General features: G+C 55.0%; 1 protein-coding gene across 2 annotated transcripts in view; it reads right to left on the bottom strand.

Moving 5' to 3' along the window:
• Nucleotides 1-19,814, bottom strand: part of ROR2 (receptor tyrosine kinase like orphan receptor 2) — a 161,446-nt gene that overhangs the window by 39,744 nt on the left and 101,888 nt on the right. The gene's annotated exons all lie outside the window — the stretch shown is intronic.

The following is a 19,814-nucleotide window of genomic DNA, read 5'->3' as shown; positions in this document are numbered from 1 at the left end:
CGACCAAAGAGGGAACGTCCACGCCGAGCATCACGTGGTTTAGAAAACAGGAGATCCTGCCCTTGGACACACGGACGAGGCTGACAGAAACAGCCAGACGCGGATGGTACGCCCCAAGGCTGGGGGGTGGGGCGGGAGCCAGTGTTCAACGGGGACGGTTTCATATGGGGGAGACAGAGCAGCTCTCGGCGTGGACAGCGACGGTCAAAGTGGGTGGGACGGGAACCCTTGCATTGTGTGCGTCTACCACCGTGGTTTTAAAAAAGTCCACAGGACACAATTTATGATTCGATACAGATGGGGCTGCCCCACTGTGTCTCTCAAATGAGAAACGAGAGCGGACAAAGCAGCAGACCCTCCAGGCCGCTCTCAGGGTGAACCCTTGCTCCACACAGCTGAGCTCTGAAAGCGGGTTCGAGCCGTCCGCAGAGAGAACCAGGTGCACAAGGGCCCTCTAACTGCTGAGCCGAACGAGCACAGGCCGGTGGATCCGTGAGGACACCGGTGTCACTGTGCCGATCTGTCCATCCCACCAGCAACTGCATCACAGGACGCACCGGCGACCACGGACCTGCGCCCTTGGGCACCAGCCCTGGCTCCCAGACGGCCAGTGAGAGGCTGTCTCTGCCCTGGCCCGGGCTTCCCATGGCCACTGAAGGACGGTTCCCTCTTCCTATCACTTCCAGTCTAAACTCCGCCAGCCGTCCGAAGCCAGGTCTCGTCACACGTCCCCGACCAACCCCTCGGAAATACCACCTGATTCTCTGAGACGACCCCCCAAACGGCACGTCCCTCCCAGAGCAGTCCTAGCATTCTCCCCCGACTCGTGACCCGGCCCAGGGGACCGTAAACAGCGTCGGACATTGGGGGCTGCGTCCTGGGGACGGGCAGGAGCGATACGAGCCAGTCGACGCGCCCGTGCTCACTTCGCACTCCAATTGGGTCCGCAACGGCAAACGGGCACCTTAAACATACCGTCCCTCAGCACCGTGTAAGGGCAGAGAGGCCGCAGGAAATCACACACACTTGCACTGCGTCCACACCCTGGGAGAGGCGTGGTGTGAAGCAGGTCAACACACAGCCCGAAGAGAGGGGGGCACGATTCGCCCGGCCGCAGCGTGGAGGACGCCGGCTGCTCTGGGCGGCTCCCAGGCCCGAAGCGCGTACCTGCCCCCGTGCCCGAGGCGCCACGCAGACCAGCGCACTGCCTCGGGGAGGGGCCCGCCACGATCGCAGGCTCTGCTGGCCCCGGAGAAACGGGAAGGTTCTGTCGGAAAAGGTCGTGCCGGTCAGCGCGGAAATGGGGTTTGATTTCTCATTTCTTCCAGCCTCCAGCTTTGCCCTAAACAGCTCTGTTAAGATTCAGTAATATTCAGCACGGGCACTTCAGCGGCAGAGCGCCAGGCGCGTGTTGGAAACACGGATGAAGTTTCAAGGCGCCCACCAGGCGGACCCCAGAGGCCCCGAGACAAGTCACGTACGTGAATAAATGCGGAACGGCCCACGGCCGTGGTCCTCTGTGTGGACGCCTATAGTTTGAACACAACCGGGCCCTGTTGCTGCCTCACCCCGAGAAATAAGGAGCCCATTGAGAGTCTGAGGTTAGAAACCGCCGTTCTCCCGCACAGCATTAAGTCGGACGCCACACCTCCCAAAACGTGTAAGCCAGGTGTAACTGGGCCAAATACGAGCTTGGGGACAGGTGACAGGTGACAGCATGGGCCCGCATTTCCAGAGATTCCAAAGGGTCTCTCCTGCCCCCCAGAAGGCTTGCAAACACCCCAAAAAATAAACACAAACCAAAACCAACTAAATGGCCACAAAAACTCTCCCCCAACCCATCAAAATGTCACTATTACGTATCTGGCAAAGCCACAGGAGCACTGAAACCATCGCTGGTGTCAGGTCGGCGTGATTATTAGCCCCTTATTTTTGTTTGTTTGTTTGTTTTAACGTTTAGAGAAAGGAGAACACTTAATATGAGTCAAATTTCAACGTGGCTGGTTTAATACGATGATACGTGACATGTATAGTTTGGTTCCTGTCAAAATTACCCTTTAATGCCTGGAAGCAGAGACCCAATACAGAGTCCAAGGAAACAGGAACTGCACGGATTTGGGGTGAGAACAGTGAGCCGGCCCAGGCACGCCTGTGACGGATGGACCACACCCGTGATGGAAGGTTTAACACGAGGGGAGACGGGGATGCACAACACGGGACCTCGTGACACCCCCACGGCTCCTACAAACCTAAAACTACCGTCCGTGGAGAGCTTAGTGGAAAACGAGTCCGCGTCCCATCACGCGGTCCCAGCCCGCCACCAAGGCTCACCAGTAAAGAAGGACTGGGAGAGCCGACCTCCAGCGCCCCCACATTCCTGACGCCTGACTCGGCCCGAGGCCAGGCAGGAGTGCGGAGGGGCAGGAACGCACGGCCACAGACTGGCTGGGTTGCATCTAAGCCGCTCAAAGACTCAGCGGCGGCTCGGACTGAAGTCACTTGGGAGAAGCTGGGTTTTGAGCTGGATTCGGCCTTAATCGCCAGGCATGGGGATATCAGCTGTGAACCGGGAACTTGGGGCGTATCCTTGGCCGGGCTGAACCGGCCACCGTCTGCAGGGTGACCCTTCGCCGGGATTCACCGCTGGTGTCTGGTGACGCTGGGTAAGTCGTCAGGGTTTTGGGGCGGAGGGCGGAGCCCAGCCTGCCCCGAGGTAGGGAAATGCGTGGAAACCACAAACCGGCCCGTCTCGGGAAATACCCCCTGGGCCGGCTCGCAGCATGGGCCTCCGATGTGGTGCCGGGACTCGTGCTGTCGGAGGAGGAATCTCTCTCCGCAGAGCTGGCACACGGGCATGCTCCAGTTCGCAGGCTCCTCTCCACAAAGACGCGGGCGCGCTCATTAGCAGCGGAGACACGATTAGGCAAGAATTTACTAATGAAGGTCGACCCACGCTCTTGGACTGGGGTCCAGGCCGCCTTTCTGTTTGGGTCCGCGTCTCTCAGAATGTTCTGTTACTCACACTCCCCACCCACTAATCTCTACCTGTTGATCGGAATCAGGAACACTTGTTGTGATTTAATTGGATGTACTCCTGGCATATCTAGACAACTTCAAAGCAGGGCTGCTGTTTAATTAGTGGGGGCACTTTATTCACCAAAGCTTGGCGCGCTTGGATGTGGCCATCCTCGTGAAAAGCTGTAATTTCCAGGATCTGAGAAAAACAGCAGTCAGGGCCCAGAAAACCCCCAGCCCGGAGGGCTGACTGTGCAGCAGGCCAGGGGCCTCCACAAGGGCAGACACATCTCCCAGTGAAAACTTAGACGGCCCGTCCGCTTGCACCGGGAAACACCGGCCACGCGTTCCAGAACCATCCCTCCGCTCAGCCAACACGTGCAGCGAGAAGCAGCGTGATGCTGGAGATGCCAGGGCCACAGGAAAGAAACTAATGACTGGGAAGGAGCCGAGGGGAGAAAGGCCCCAGAGGGGTGTCCATCTGTCTGGGCACCAGGCCAGACAAGGCAAGTCACTAGGAAAGAGACCCCGTAATGTCAGCGTCGGGAAGGACGGCGGTTAAAACGTCACGCCGTGCGTCTTCACGGAGCTAGAACACCACCGGGCAGTGAGGTGAGCCGGGGCCTCGGCGCTGGGGGTCCTAACGGTCTCTAATGTCTGACTTTCACCCGTGCTAACCCCAGATGGAGTAGATGCTGGCCCATGCCTCCCTCAAGGGCTGGCCCGGCCCTGCTTTGTGGACTCGAAGTCAACTCCAGCCACCTGACACAGAGTCACCACGGACTGTCCCCAACTTAACTCTGCTTTGATTCCACTTGGACAGCAAACATGTCAAAGCCCCCAATGAGCCAAGTGTAGATGCGGCTCCCCCTTCCTGGGCACCGCCTGAAGCAAGAGCTTTCTCCCCTCGGGTCTCTGATGGCCCCCAGGGCCGCCAACAAAGGCCCCACTGTCAGGGCCTGGTAAGCCTGTGCTGAATCGGGGTCTTTCATCCACCTTCTCTCCTCCCAGACACCTAGAGCCTCCGGCCACGGCAGGGAAGGTGAGACCAGCCCCTCCCACCAGTCTACTGTGAGGCCATACCCGGCCCCGCTTCCTCACTGGGCCGCTCGTCCTTTGCCCAACACGGCCAAGAAAGGGCAAACAGAAATGCGGGGTGTGCACTGCTCGTGCATTCTCGGTCTCCACTTGGTTTCATGGAAGACTCTTGAATTACTAGCTGTTCCTACACCAAGGTTTTTAGCTCAAATCCCTAGATTTATTTAAAGGTAAAGGAGAAAAAGATACTTTTTTTTTTTTTTTTTTAAAGAATGACCCTTATCAGGAAGAGAACGGAGTCGGGTGTGATCCCACGTCAGCAAGAGATGCTACCCTCTCGGTGCCTAAGGGTGGGGTTCCCCGGTGCAGCCAGCCATCCTCCCTCAGGCGGCCCTCCCTGCCGTTGTCCCTCCCTGTGCACATCGGTGTCCTGATCTCTTCTTATAAGGACCAGGCACACTGGATCAGGGCCCACCATAAGGACCTCATCTACTCTTGATGACTCCTGTAGAGACACTCCGTCCAAACAAGGTCACACTCGGAGATGCTCGGGGCTAGGACTCCAGTGGGCCTGTTTCTGGGAAGCCGATTCAGCCCGCACAAGGGTGTTATTTGTCGGCAAGGTTGCCTCAGAAGAATGCCGACTTGAAAGCGGCGTTTGCAAGTGCGCGGTGCAGACGGACAGACAGACCTCCGCGAGACCGACGCGGACCCACACAGAGGTGTGGCCGAGGGAACCGCGCACAGCCCACTAGGGATTCAAGCACCCTGACTCCATCCTTTGGATGCCCTCTTTGTCATACAGAAGATGTCCTGTGGCTGTGTCTAACGGACATCAGTCAGGACAGAGCTGTCCTCCGAGCTCTGTGTCCCCGAGGTTTCCAGCAGCGGCCAGGACCCCTTCGGAGCCGGCACCACGCAGGTCCCCGCTCTCACGGTGCTTACTTCCATCAGCACCACTGTCCCCGCAGGGCAGCAGGCCTGGAGGGAGTGTGCGCGGGCAGCCGCAGCCCAGCGCGGGCCTGCTGCCCCAGTTTTCACACGTCAGTCCTCACGGCCCCTTCCCGGGAGCACCAGGTCCGGACCCTCGCCTGTATCCGTCTCCCGTGCCAGTGTGTCCTCCTTCCCGGTCATCCGCATGCTATAGCCTCGGAGCTGGGCCTGCAAAGCTGCCCTCTTCTTTCCACCTCAGTCCCTTTGAGGGCCCGGCGAAATGCACAGGGTCCCCAAAATGTACCTTTGTGGCTCAGACCACCCTTGGGAAGTCAGCGCCAGAGGCCGGAGGACCCCCTCACCACGGATACACGCACCACTTCGCTTGTCCGAACACGAGCCCAGCTTCCCTCCACAGACCGCTCCCCTGCGGCCCGCCCCCCCCCCCAGATTCTGACGCCGTCCTTCCGCCGGCAAGAGCTCGGGCCTGGCTGTCCGACTTCCGGTCCCACCACCTTCTGCATCCAACCCGTCACGAAAGGTCATTTGCTCTGTCTCCAGCAGGCATTGGGATCTGATGCTCCCAGCGCCTCAGGGCTCATGCCCAGTCCTGGTGGCCCTCGGCTCTGCGGGGTCAGGCGACAGCCCCTGGACAGGCTCCGCAGGCCCCTCCCCCCCCCAGCGGTCACACGGGCTTCTAGTAGGAGCGTCCCACACCGTCTGCTGGGCAGGGGCGGTGAAGCTCGAGAGCGTGAGGCCGAGCGGAAGAAGCCGGACACAAGGAGCCTGGCTTGTAGGATCCCCCTGCCAAGTTCAGCACGAGACAGAGGCACCTGTGCTGACGGGGGTCAGCACGACCTTTGGGGGTGACGGCCAACGGGGAGCAGGACACAGGTTTCTGAGAGGTTGCCGGTGTGGCCTGTGATGTGGGACTTTTATCCACGTGTATCACCTACAGAGCTCAACGTGGTTCTTCGGGCAGAATGAATCCTGTGACGCTCCTACCTTGAGCGGGGCCCACGCTGACCTCCTCCCACGGGCCTGACACACTTGTGCACATGACACACACAATCCTGCCGCCCAGCCAGCTTCCCGTCGTCCTTCTGAGAAACCACATTCTCATCTGTCTGCCTCTTCTCCCTCTGTCTGTCTGTCTGCTCTACCCCCAGCAGCTGTTCATCTGGTGAATGAGTGAAGGTTCCTGTGCTCGACACCTTCCAGCACCCTCCACCTCCTGGGCGGAGCAACCCACTCCCTTCGTCCGGCACATCCACACGCACGCGCACGCACACGCACACACGTGCACACACACACAGCCTCCTAAACTTGCCTCGGCTCCTCTGCCCTTCACGGCCTCAGCAACAGGTCCGGCAACTTCTCCGTCTAGGGTCTGAGTCTGTTCTGCCCCCTGCCTGTCACTCACCCCTTCCTCCTTCCGCCCCAGCGATGACCCCCTGCACACCTCACTGAAAACATCTGCGCCCTCATGCCGCCTGCCTGGCCCTGGCTCCATCACTCTCCGGAGCTGCGTGTCTGTCCCACGTCAGCAAAGCGGGTCCCCGATGACAGGCTCTGGGTGACAGCTGCATGCGGAACCTTGAGCCCGGGCACGCAGGAAGCCCTCCGCAACCGTGTGAGGAGAACCCAGACGCTGGCAGTGCCGCGGGCCCGTCGTGCTCGTGTTCTCGCGTCCCCGAGTTTCGGCCCCAGCGTGGACGCTGGTCGCACCTGCTCCAGCTGTGCTCGGGGCTCTACAGCGGCACAAGCTCTTGGCCACATGTCCTCCTCTCAGGCAGGTAATGGGGTCATAGTCCAGGCCTGGCCCCTACTCCTCCACACTGCGTGTGAGCACATCCCTGAGCAGCTGTCCTCAACCCAGACAGTCTTCCACGTGCCCCCAGGAGCTCGGCTGGGGTCCACGATCCTCTCTCCCCCACACGCCCTTCTGAGCGTGCATGTGCGCCTTTACATGGCCACGTGTCGCTCCACCACAAGCCGCTGGCTGCCAGCAGCACCCCCTGCGGCAGGTGCACCCAAGGCGCACTCTTAAGTGAGGGACCCCAGGCCCCCCGGCAACAGTGGTAGAACCGGCTTGCAGAACGGCGGCCTGAGGATCTAGATGAACTCACTCTGTCTCCAACACAACCAACGCCAAGCAGCTCAGGGCTCAGAGACGTCACCCAAGCCACAGAACGAACTGGAAGTTCATCCATCCGAGAGAAAGGACCGAGCCTCAGAGAGATGGTGGGCTGTGCCCGTTTGCCGTGCGCTTTGACGCTCGGGAAAGCTGATGCTCTGAAGCAACGCAGAGGCCATTGAGCAGCAATGGCCGTTTGGACTTGAGGCACCCAGGGGAGGCTCTAGGTCTGCCTCTGCTGGGCTGGGGCGGGGTCCTAGGGAGGCAGGAGGGCGTGGTGCCGCTGGGACAGGACCGGACACCAGCAAACTGCCTTCTGCTGACTCCGATGGCAGCAAACACGAACATGGCCCTGAATATACGAGGAAATGCAGACCCAGAGGACCACAGGGAACGTGAAAAGGTCTGATGTATTTCTAGGGTCAACAGTGCTACACACACATGGAAGGCCAGGCGCTCGCCCCAGGAAGACCAAGAAGGAGAAGACGCTGGCCCCTTGCCGCTGGTGCCATCAAGAACAGGTAGTGAAGGCTGAGGTTGGACCAATGTCCATTCACAAGACCCCCTTGCACAAGGTTCAAGACGCACAGCGAGGTACATGAGAAAACATGACGAGTGACTGGCTAACCGCACAACGGTCCTGACCGACACGTGACTCTGAGGAATCAGGCTTGAAAATTAAGGGACCTTAGTTTGTGTTCTTATCACACAAACAAAAATGATAATAACAGTAATAAGGACAGTAAGCGGAGACTTCTGGAGGTGATGGGTATGTGTATGGCACAGGCAGTGGTGATGGTTTCATGAGCATATACTTACCTCCGAGCTTATCACGTTGTGTACATTACATCTGTAAGGCTTTCCAAATGCCAACCATACCTCAATAAAGTGGTTTAGAAAGAAAAGAGGAAGAACTCAAAAAGAATGACGGACAACTCAGTGCTCACCCATCACAGGAAACAGAGAACCCATAGAATTAGTAAAGCAAAGCCACTAAACAAACAGCAACAAGAAATACACCATCAAAAACTGAAACAAAAAAACAAAAATAAAACCACAGCAGCAAAAACAAACCCTGATGGGTAGAGGGGTCTGCTACTAGAGTTGCTAAAATATTATCTAAAATGTCCAGTTTTTAACAAAGAATCACAAAGACGCAACAAATAAAATCAGAAAGTGTGCAACGTGCACAGGAAGAAACACCCCACGGAGAACGTCCCTGAGGGGACCAAAACGTTATAAATACATTCGAAAACTAAAGAAGACCACATCTAAAGAATCAAAGGATATTATAACAAAATTTTCTCACCAAATAGGAAATATCAATTAAATAATAGATGAAAAGACTCTTAATCCTAAATCCTATAGTGGGAAGAACAACTGAAGGTCACCAGGTAGGCTCCGTAGCAGATCTGGGCTGCAGAGGAAGGAGTGCATGAACTGGAAGACAGTTCACTACCTGTACTGGAAGAGAGATGATCTACCCAGAAGAGGAGAAAATGGAAAAATATAAAGAAAAATAACAATCTAAGAGAGAAGGAAAAGGCAGAAAAAAATTTGAAGAAATGATGACCAAACACTTAGCAAACTTGATAAAAAGTATGGACTGATGCACTGAAGAAAATCATGGAACTCTACGTGGGACAACCTCTGAGACATCGAGTAGACACACCACAGACAACTGTGAAAAGCAAACAGAGTCTTAAAAGCAGCAGAAGAAGTGACTTGTCACCTATGACATGTGGGACGACATATTAACAGTGTTGAGGGAAGAAAGAGACCGTCAGCCAAGAATTCTGTATCCGCTAACCTCTTCTTCAAAAATGCATAATTTAGGACACGACCAGATGAGCAAAATATGGGGGAAATTTGTCATTAGTGGAATGCTCTATAATAGAAAGGGGGTTATTTGAGATGAAATGAAAGGACACCGGAAGGAATCCTAATTCACACAGAGAAACAAAACAGTACCAGTAAGGGAGCTACACAGGGGCTATGAAAGTTAGTATAAACGTATTTTCTCAGTAACACTTTACTTCTGCCATTCATTTTACAAGGCTACTGCATAAAACTGTAATTATCAAATTGTGTTGATGGACTTGAAACACATGAAGATATAATTTGTGTGGCACTAAGAGTTAAAAGAAGGAACAGCAACATACTGGAGCAAAGTATTTGTTATCGGTATTAAGTTAGCATTAATCTGAGTTAGGTTTCTTTAAAGTGAGGTAATAATAATAAACTTCACGCAACCACTAGGAAAATAATTTTTTTTAATTACATATATGAAAAACAAAATAAAGAAATTTTGAAATCACACTAGGAACTATTTATTTAACACAAAAAAGGGCAGGAATCAAGGAATAGAGGGACAAAAAAGAAGTGACACATAGAAAACAAATAGCAAAATGACAGAAGTAAAACCTGTCTTACCATTAACTAATTAAAGCCAAGTGGGTTAAAAGGACAAATCAAAAACAACAGAGACTGGCAGGAAGGATTAAAAAACTATCCATCTTTATGTTGTCTATAAAAGACACTTTGTATTCAAGAACACAAACAGCTGAAAAGAAATATGAAACACTCAGCAATCCTAAGAAGGCTGTAAAGGCTTATGTAAGTCTCAAACAAAATAAACCTAAGACATGAATCATCACTAGAAACAAAGGAAATTTTACAGTGACAAGAAGGTGAAGCTGACCTATTTTACATGTATATGCACCTAACAACACAGTCCCTAAAACACAAAGCAGAAACTTACAGAAATGGAAAAAAAAAAAAAAAAGTAGCTAAGTCAGTAATAGTAACTGGAGATTTCAATAACCCATTTTCGGTAATGGATGTAAGAACTGGGCAGGTCAGCAGGGGACACAAAACTTAAACGGCGCCGTCCGCTGACCGTAACTAGCACATGAGAACATTCCACCCCCCCAGCAAGAGACACATTCTTCTCGGGCTTACAGACAATGTGTTCCTGGACAGACCATGTTCTAGGGAGCAAAATAAGATTTAATAAACCTAAAGGGAATCAAGCCATGCAAACTATGTTCTCAAACAAGAGAATATAATTAGAAATCAGTAACAGAAGGAAATTTGAGAATTCACAAATATGCAGAAATTAAAACATTTCTAAATAACCAATGAGTCACAAAAAAATATCACAGGGAGGTTATAAAATACATTGACGGGCATGAAGGGACGCACATTTAATAAAACTTAAGTCATACAATTAAGGTAGTGCTTAGAGGTGAGTTCTAGTATTGTATTCAAAAAGATCTCGGGCGCCTGGACAGCTCGGTTGGTTAAGTGTCTGTCTTCAGGTCAAGTCATGATCTCCAGGTCCTGGAATCGAAGCCCGTGCGGGGTCCCTGCTCAGCAGGAGTCTGCTTCTCCCTCTCCCCTAACCCCTGCTTATGTTCGCTCTCCGTCAAATGAATAAATAAAATCTTTTTCAAAAAAATCTCAAATCTATAACATAACCTTACACTTTAAGGACTTATAAAAAGAAAGGCTAACTCTTATAAACTTAAAAAAGAGCAAATTTATAAAAAGAGCAAACCGAAGCTAGCAGAAGAGAAGAAAAAGATAGGGCAGAGACAAATAAAACAGAGAAATGACAGAGAAAATCAATGATACAAAACGCTGGTTCTTTGAAAAGATCCCCGAAATGAGAAAGCTGTGGCTAGGGTGACCAAGAGAAAAGGAGAGGAGACTCAAATTACTGAGGTCAGAAATGAAAGAGGGGCCATTACCATTGAATGAAAAGGAACAGAAAGGACTGTAACAGTATGAATAATCGTGGGCCAACACGTTAGTAACCCAGATGCGATGGACACAGTCCTACAGAAACACAGCTACGAGGCCGACTTCCGAAGAAACGGGAAGGTCCCGAACGGGTCTACGGCACGTGAAGGCACGGAGCGAGCAGCCCGAAGACTTCCCAGGAAGCAAAGCCCAGCACCATGGCCTCTCTGGTGAATTCTACCAAATATTTAGACAAGAATTAACACCAATAACTTCACAGACCCTTCAAAAATATATAAATAAGCGAGACGACACGTTCCAACACGTTCTAGGAGGCCAGTATCACCCGGACACCAACACACTCCCGGGGGCTTGCAGCCCGGAGCAAACGTACACACGAGAGGCAGAAGGGCACAAAGTCAGACCCCGGAGCGAGCCGCGCACGGGCAGAGCCCACTGCGCCCCGTGTCCTCCCAGGCCACGGCCGGGCACGCAGAGGCGGGGCGACCTAGAGTGGGGGCAGCTCGGCGGGAAACACACCCGCGTGCAGACTCACGGAGGAAACAGCGTGTTTGAATCATGTAGCGGATTCAGACACGTCCTTTTTAATTAAAAAACCAAAAACAAAAAACAAAAAACTAGCTAAGTTTTTTAAGCAGAACAAAATAATTCACCTCGGAAATCTATAATTACTGAAATTCTCTAGTTTTTTAAGAATGTTAACAGTTCGGGGCTCCTGGGGGGGCTCAGGCGGTTAAATGTCCACCTTCGGCTCAGGTCGTGACCCCCGAGTCCTGGGATCGAGCCCCGCGTCGGGCTCCCTGCTCAGCGGGAAGCCTGCTTCTCCCTCTCCCCCTGCTTGTGCTCTCTCTCTCTCTCAAATAGTTAAATAAAATCTTAAAAAAAAAAAAAAAAAAAAAGAACTGAACAACTTAATGAAACTATGTAACTTAAAGAGCCTGCTGCGCGGCAACATGTAGCCGAGTTCAGAGCTCCCTGCTGCTCTGCCCCCGCATTTGAGACAGCCCGAGGACGTACTCTACTTCCCAAACACCTTGCACCACCGTCCTTCCACAGTGGGTACCACGGCAGAGGGTCTCATTCGTTCAGCAGAAAGGGCAAGGATTGGCGACAGCGACGCAAACGTGTGCACGTCACAGGCACGACCCTGGACGGTTCGTGCCGACTGTACTAAATCACTGTGCGTCCGCCGTGGTGCCGGCCATAAAGACGCATGGAGTTGCCAGTTATCTTGTTTTCTGTAAGTTCATGACTCTGTCTTTTCTGCTCTTCTCCTTTTAAATAATTTACTGAAAGAATTAAGCTGGCAATCCTATTACCACACACTGCCTCCTTCTCCACGCTGGGGTAAAAAAGGACATTTTTCAGTTCATTGTTTTTACCTAAGTGGGACTCTTAAACTCATAAATCATGGTTGTTTCAAGGTTTTCTTTGAGGCTTTTTTATTTTCACAGCCAGAAGCCCTAAACTAATCCATCACGGAGCAATGTCATGGGTAATTACCGGGGGCTGACTTGCCTGCTCTGTCCCTCCAGGCTGCAGGTGTGCTCTCCGCCTCGTGTCTGAAAGCACCTCTGCTGCAGCAGCCCCAGGGCCCCGGGAACCCCTCCCTGTCATCACCACGGAAACACGCGCAACCGTGCGATGGGGACACCCAGCCAGCGTGCACGCGTGTGTGCGCCTGGGACTCAGACGGTCCCTGAGGCTTCGTCCTCAGGATTTGAGGCTTTTGGCAAACGCAAGCAGTTAGATTTGGAATAAAACGGAACCGGATGAAAAGAACAAAAGGGCTGGCATCCCTGGACACACGGGGGCTGGCATCCCTGGACACACGGGGGCTGGCATCCCTGGACACACGGGGGCTGGCATCCCTGGACACACGGGGGCTGGCATCCCTGGACACACGGGGGCTGGCATCCCTGGACACACGGGGGCTGGCATCCCTGGACACACGGGGGCTGGGATACCTGGACACACGGGGGCTGACATCCCTGGCCACATGGGGGCTGGCATCCCTGGACACACGGGGGCTGGGATACCTGGACACATGGGGCGCTGTCTCTGTCCCCTGGTCCGATTCCCCTTCCGGCCTCCCAGGGGGACCCTCCCTTGCCCCACTGTCTCAATGGGCAGGAGGGGATTCTGCACCCCACCCCGACATCCAGCAGTGCCGGGGACATCTGTGATAGACCAGGGTGGGGCACGGTGGGACCCGTCACACACGTTCAATATGCAGGAAGCCCACATCAAGGGGAATTACTGGCCCAGTATGTCAACACCGTGAGGCCGAGAAACGGCTCCGCTCTAGTCACCACGTGTTTCCCTGCGTGGTCTTAGTCCCGGTCAGCAAGCCTGAGCGCTGAATAAAGCTTAGACACAATCTCACACGTCATCTGGGCTCCTGCCTCACCCTTCTCCAACTTCAGAAGTGCCGTCTCCGCCTCTCCGACTCCTTAAATGCCAAATGGGAGTGAGGGGCCCTTCCTCCCCGGGTCTCCTTGACTCTCCGAACCTCCTGTGCTTTGCTTTACATTCTCTCCACGGAAGCAGACAAGCGCGTCTTCCTTTTCTCCATCCGCCCGTTTCTCTACGTGTCCCTCCCTTCCACCGCGACGCCAACAAGGCCGCGGCCACAGTAACCGCCCTCCCGGCCGGGCACCTGCTGGGGACAGTGGCTGCCGCTGAGAGATGTGAGGCCGGGAAGACTCGCGCCTGGGCCTTGCTCCCCTCACCGCCCCGCCACGGCAACCACGGCCACGCATATGCGTGTTTCTGTGGTGTCCCGGCTGCTCCAATGGTGGCATCGCTGCGGATGTCCCAGGCTTGTGGCTGGGCGCCTTTGGGACACCGCCCAGCTGGGGCCACGAAGGAGGTGGGGCCACCGTCGCTGGCCACAGACAGACTTGGGTGGTCCGACAGCTGAACCGTTTGAGGAAACACGCGCCCTACACGACGGCGAGGACTCGTGCTCTCGTTGGCTGGCGGCTTCTCATCCCAATGCAAGTGCAACCAGGAAAGGGAAGGAAGACAGCAAGTGCAACCAGGAAAGGGGAGGAAGGAAGGAACGGGGTCGGGGCTCCCAGCGGCCACGCTGACACACAGCTCCAGACCTGCACTCCCTTCCCCACTCGCTCCCACGTCTAGTCACTATGCCACAGTAAAGTTCACAGCTGTGTTTCCAAAGAGACCCGCTATTCATGCAAACAAGCCGTGTTCCATGTGCGCTGGCTTCCAGACAGCAAGGAGCTCACAGTGGGCCCCGGCCCTGCTTCCAGTGTTTACCAAAACAGATGCCAAGTCTCGCACCACAGTTAAGTTGAGGGACGGAAGGCCTGGAGGACCCCGACCCTGGAGGGTAGAGTTTTGCATCAACAGGGATGTCAGACCGAGTGACTCCGGCAGTGGGGAGAGCCTATGAAGGCAGCGGGACTGGCCCCCACACCACCCGGCTTTCCTTCGCACCATTATCCTTACAGCATGGACTTTACAAGCACAGACGCCGACCAGCCCGTGACGAGCTGAGCCGTCCTTTCTGCACAAGAACTGGCCAAGACCTACGATTTGCAGGGCACAGGGTGTGGCGATTCTCCTCCAGAGTTCTGTTTGGACCTAACTCACCCCAGGCCTTGTGCTAAAAACAGAGAGTAAAAAGGGAAGACGCAACAACGTCTGGACGACAGTTCTCACGGGGGACCTGCCGCAGGAGGACCGGCAGTGCGTGAGTTCTCAGCGGGAACAGCAGCGGGAGAGCCGCCCAGCGTGGCAAGAAGAGGTAGCCCCCACTCAAGAAAGCCCCCAGAGGGGCAAAGAGCCCCTCACCTGTGCAGCCTGTCAGCAGTGACGGTCCCTGAGGGCCCACGGCAACAGCCGTGCGTGGAAAGTGGGCTCGAGGGCTGCTGCCATCTGTCCAACATCCCTGGGGCCATCTTACCTGCCGACAGGTAAGCTGTGGCCAGGGCCCAAGGAGAAGGCCTTGCAGCCTCTGCCACCAAGCCCTGAAGGACAAGCACACATGGAACAAAACTGCCCTGATGGGCCGCCAGAGGCTCTTTCCATTTAGCAGGAGAAGCAGGTGAATCTCTCCACAGAAAACCGTTCCACGCAGGAGGCTCCGGTGACGTGGCTCTGGCCCGTGAGCCACCACGGACCAAAATTCACCTGACGTTTCAACACTGTGATGCTTTCCCCCACATCAGCTGGCAAAGGTCCCAGGCCAGGCCAAGGACGGTGCAGACACAGCAGTGGGTGTGTCAATGCGGCAAAATCCGCGCGGACAGCCACCTACATCCACGCCCCACGCCCGCCCCCACTGTTCCGCCGCCAGGAAGCGCATCAGGCAAAATAAACTCATGCGTGTGAAACGGAACGTACACAACCCGTCACCGAAGCACGGGGCTTCTGTTTTCGTTTGCACTTTCTCCCTGGGTGTACAGGCTTACGAATTTGAACACAGGAATAAATTCACGTGTCCAGAGCCACAACCGACAGAGAGAACAGACTAACACCCAAACACTCTTCCCGTCCTCTCCCTCCACATACACACACACACGTGCACACACTTTTTCTCCATCACTATCGTCTCGACTTCCTTGAGAAAAGCAGAGTCACACAGGATACGATGGTAGGGATCAGACCGTGCCGCCCCAAAACAGCCCACTTGGGCCTGAGGAGTATCTCAAGCTGAAGACAAGGGAGAGAGAGCAGAGACAGGAGGAGCCCTCTGCCCTCCGCATGTGTCTAAGAGCAGGACAGAAACATCCCTTTGGGAGGGTGTCCCCCTCTTTCGTAGCACGAGGAAGAACGACGACTTTGCTGTGGGTGGAGGCAGCGCCAGGACAAGTCTGACCACGTAAATCCCAAAGAATAACCCTTACCGACCACTGGTCTCCCACACACACTTCCCAGTCGCTCTGTTGTGACCTACCACCCCTGGAAGCCCAAACGCTTTCCCTGTGCTTAATCTCCTCTCCACAATTTATTGTCCTTTGTCTATAGGGCACTAAGCATCCAAAGCTAACCAGTTCTTTGGGTTTTCACATTTTTTCTGTGAAGCCTTCATGCACTTAACATAACACCAGTGAAATCTGCGTGCCTTTGCGACCGTGAAGCTGTCCTTCTCCATTCACTCCCCAAGCCTCAGTCACAGAACCTAGGAGAGCAGAGGAAGTTTTTCTCCTCCCCTACATAAACTTCGAACCGCAGTGCCTGTACGGGGTCATCTAATTTGGTGTCTATAGAAATAACTCACTCCTCTTTTCTGCAAGAGTATTGCCCGGTGTCGACGGCCCAAGAATGCTGAGTCTCCGCACACTGGGCTGATCCCTCTGGACAAGGCCTTATACTTCAACAGGCCCGCAAGCCACCCAAGGGCTCGTTACTCGTGGATTCTGACTCTGCGGGGTGGTGCCTGGGATCCTGCATTCCCAACAGCTCCCGAGCCGTGCCCTGCTGCTGCTCTGTGGGCCACTGTGAACGGGGAGATCTTGGCTTCTAGGCAGACAGGCCATGCCCTAGTGCACCCTTTCAAGTTTGGGTGAATGGGGTTAAGACCGGCAGCCACCGGGTCCTTTGGTCAGTGCAGCTCCCCACGAACAGAGCTTTCCCTAAACTGGAGGTTTTATGTGAAGCACGCTTGGCGTCTGCACTCACCCACCGGAGCCCTGCAGGCATTTGGGTCTGAGACCCTGCAGAGTCTTGTTCCCAGAGCACTGCTGTTCACAGACCCGGGAATAAGGGCAGCGCGTCCTCCGCACAGTGCAGCGTGTCTGAAGGCCGCTTGAACAGGGGCGAGTCTACCTGCGGGGCTCAGCAAAGAGAAAGAGAAGGAGCCATGGTGGCTGGGAGGGGACGCTCTCAGAACACCCATTAAAGACCTCTGGAACACGTCCCCTTTCGCCCACAGGAAATGGACCGAATCTAGCCTGAGCAGCCACATGTGCCAGGAGAGCCAAGGTAGGAAGAATGTGAGGTTCTCCTGGTTCCCCGACCACTGGGGAGGTGCGGGAACCAACACACCATTACTCCCGGGAGACAGTGCCGGGTGTCGGAGGGCCTTGCAGGGAGGAGGCCTTGTGAAGCCCCCAAAATGGACAAAGGACCAACACAGACATTCCTCCGAAAAGGACACACAAATACCCAGCAAGCTTGTGGGAAGATCACCGATCACTGCAGACATTATGAGAATGTCGCCAATCATCTGCAGAACAAACGAGACATCACCCCACGTCCATTCACAGAAAAGAGCAGGTGTTGGGGAGGACACGGCGAGACTGGAGCCCTTCGGCGCCGCTGGTGGGACGTAAAACGGCACAGCTACTAGGAAAACCGGACGGCAGCTCCCGCCAAAACTAAGAATAGGATCACCACGTGACCCAGCCATTCCACTTCCGGGCGCACACCCAGAAGAACTGAAAGCAGGGCCCTGGCGAGCCACCCACACACTCACAGTCACGGCAGCTCAAACACGGAAGCGTCCCAAGCGTCGGCCGACGGATGGATGGAGAGGCCAAGTGTGGCAGTGGCACACCAGGAACCGCGTTCGGTCTCACGAAAGAAATTCCGGGCCACCTGGCTGGCCCGGTCAGTTGGGGATCTGACTCTTGGTTTGGGTTTGGGTCATGGTCTCAGGGTCTTGGGCGGTTCTCTCTCTCCCTCTCCTCCTGCCTCTTCCCCGCTGCACACACGCTCTCCCCCTCTCTCAAATAAATAAATCTTTAAAAAGAAAAAGAAAAGTAATTCTAACACATGTCATGACATGGATGAGGCCGGGGACACGATGCAAGGGAAATGAGCCAGTCGCGAAAGACGGGAATTCCACGATTCCTGTGAAGGAGCTCGAGTAGTCGACTCCCGGAAGCAGAAGGAAGACGGAGTTGCCAGAGGCAGGGCAGCCACCCGAACAGTAGCTGCTTAATGGGGATACGTTCTCAGGTTTGCAAAATGAAAAAAGTTCTGGCAATTGCAAACCATCGCGAGTAGACTTCATGTCGTTGAACTGCACACTCAGAAAAGGTTAAGATGCTAAATTGTGTGTGTGTGTGTGTGTGTGTGTGTGACTGGAAAACAAACCCGTGCGTGCCGGGTGGAGACACGGCTGCAGTCAGGACACCCGTGCAGGGCGCTCCAGGCAGAGAAGCGCCAGAGGTCCCACACGGAGCTACAGTCACGCCCCGGGGGGACCACAGCCGCAGAAGCCCACCAAGTCAGGGTGTGGGCGTCAGGACCCCCAGCACGTGGGATCCTGTCTTCTCCTCTTTGGATGAAAACATTTTACCTTTTATTTTGAAGTACTCTGACCCCAAGAAGGCCATCATCACCGGAAACACCCTCACTTCCAAACAACTGACATCACGGGAGCACCTCGCGGCTCTGTGTCCCCACCTGGACGTGGGCACAACACAGCAGTGCCCACCCGCGAGAGCCCGCCAGCTGCGAGTGTCGGCAAACTCAGAGCTCCCGGTGGAAGCGTTCCGCACCGTCTCGTCTCCGCCCGCTCTCTCCAGCAGCCCCTGATCTCAACCCCTGAGCTAACATACACATCACCAGAGCCCGTGCCTGTCCCCATGGCCGCAGAGTCACCTGCTTGCCCCTGGAGGAGCCTCACCTGGGGCAGCCTCTTACCCTGAAGCCCTGCCCAGCTGGGGGCTCCCCAGGGCGGGAGGCTCACTCCCTGCAGTCCGGCCTGAAGCCTCCTCGTGCCCGGGAGATAACTGGCACAGGGAACTAAGGCTCCTCCCAGCCTGGGCCTGGAGGAGAAGGAAAGGCACCACGTCTCGGGGTCAGGATTCGCAGGTTAGCAAGAGCCGACTCCCCGGCGCACACAGTCCCAGCGCGACTTCTGCGCGTGGCCGCTCTGCACCGTGGCCCGCTCCTGCCCAGCGCTGACTCCTGGAGACGCTGGCGACGTTCCCAGGAAGCCACCAGGAGCTGATCCTCAGGGATGGAACTGGAGCCGGGGTCCTGAGCTCCACAGACTAGAAGTATGGATGAAGATCGCTGTGACATTCCTTCCTCACAAGACTTCTGGGTCGTTTTCCTCTATTTTAATTAACTGGATCATTTGAAAGCTTCGCGTATATCACGCAGCCGTCTCCATTCGTATCTCCCCCCCAAGAAAATTCCTTTTCCCTTTTTGTGTGTGCGCTTTAAAAGCTTAAAGCAGGATGCTGTGCGGGAATAAGGTACGCACCTTTAACCCCCGACGTACCTAAAGCACCTCACAGTGGAAGCGTCAGTGACAGCAGCTGTATTAAACAGCTTCTGGCCTTCAAGAGCCACATGACTGTCCTCAGGTCTCCAATCTCCTGGGCATCCCCCTCTGTGTGCCTCAGTATCCTTTGCACACACACACACACGGAGCACAAAGTGGGCCAACACGGGCCTCTGGACACTCACGCTTGGCCAAAAACGGTCACGGGATCACTTCCCGGGCACCGAATTCAGGGACCGACTGCAAACCCGAGAGCCCCTCCTGGGGCCCAGTCACATAGCACGGACCCCAAGTCGGCCTGAAGTGGTCAGCGGCAGAACCAGAACCGCCCCAGCGTCCTGCCCTCTCCTACCTGCCCCTCCCTTCCGTCAAGTACAGCTCTCCTCTCTCTCCCTCCATCCCGACTGACGCCGCACTCCTGCCTCAGGAAGACGCCCAGAGACGCTGCACCTGCCGGCTTACCCGTCCCACGCTCCTGCCTGAGAACCGGGAAGCCAAAATGCAGACCCTTCTGACCACGGGGAGCAGCAGAGGAAGAAACGCCAGCGTGCTCCGAGTGTGTGTGCTGGGAAAGGCAGCACTCATAGATGCATGCGTACACCCGCGCACACACATGCACGCACACATACCTGAGCACACACGCGTAGAGATGCTTGCTCCCATGCACACGCAGACGCACACACACACACCTGCACACACACACAGATAGTCACACAC

The sequence above is a fragment of the Lutra lutra genome, chromosome 13 (assembly GCF_902655055.1).
Source record: "Lutra lutra chromosome 13, mLutLut1.2, whole genome shotgun sequence".
Taxonomy (NCBI): Eukaryota; Metazoa; Chordata; class Mammalia; order Carnivora; family Mustelidae; genus Lutra; species Lutra lutra.
Note: the sequence above shows the minus strand (reverse complement) of the source record. Positions and strands in the feature narration are given on the sequence as shown.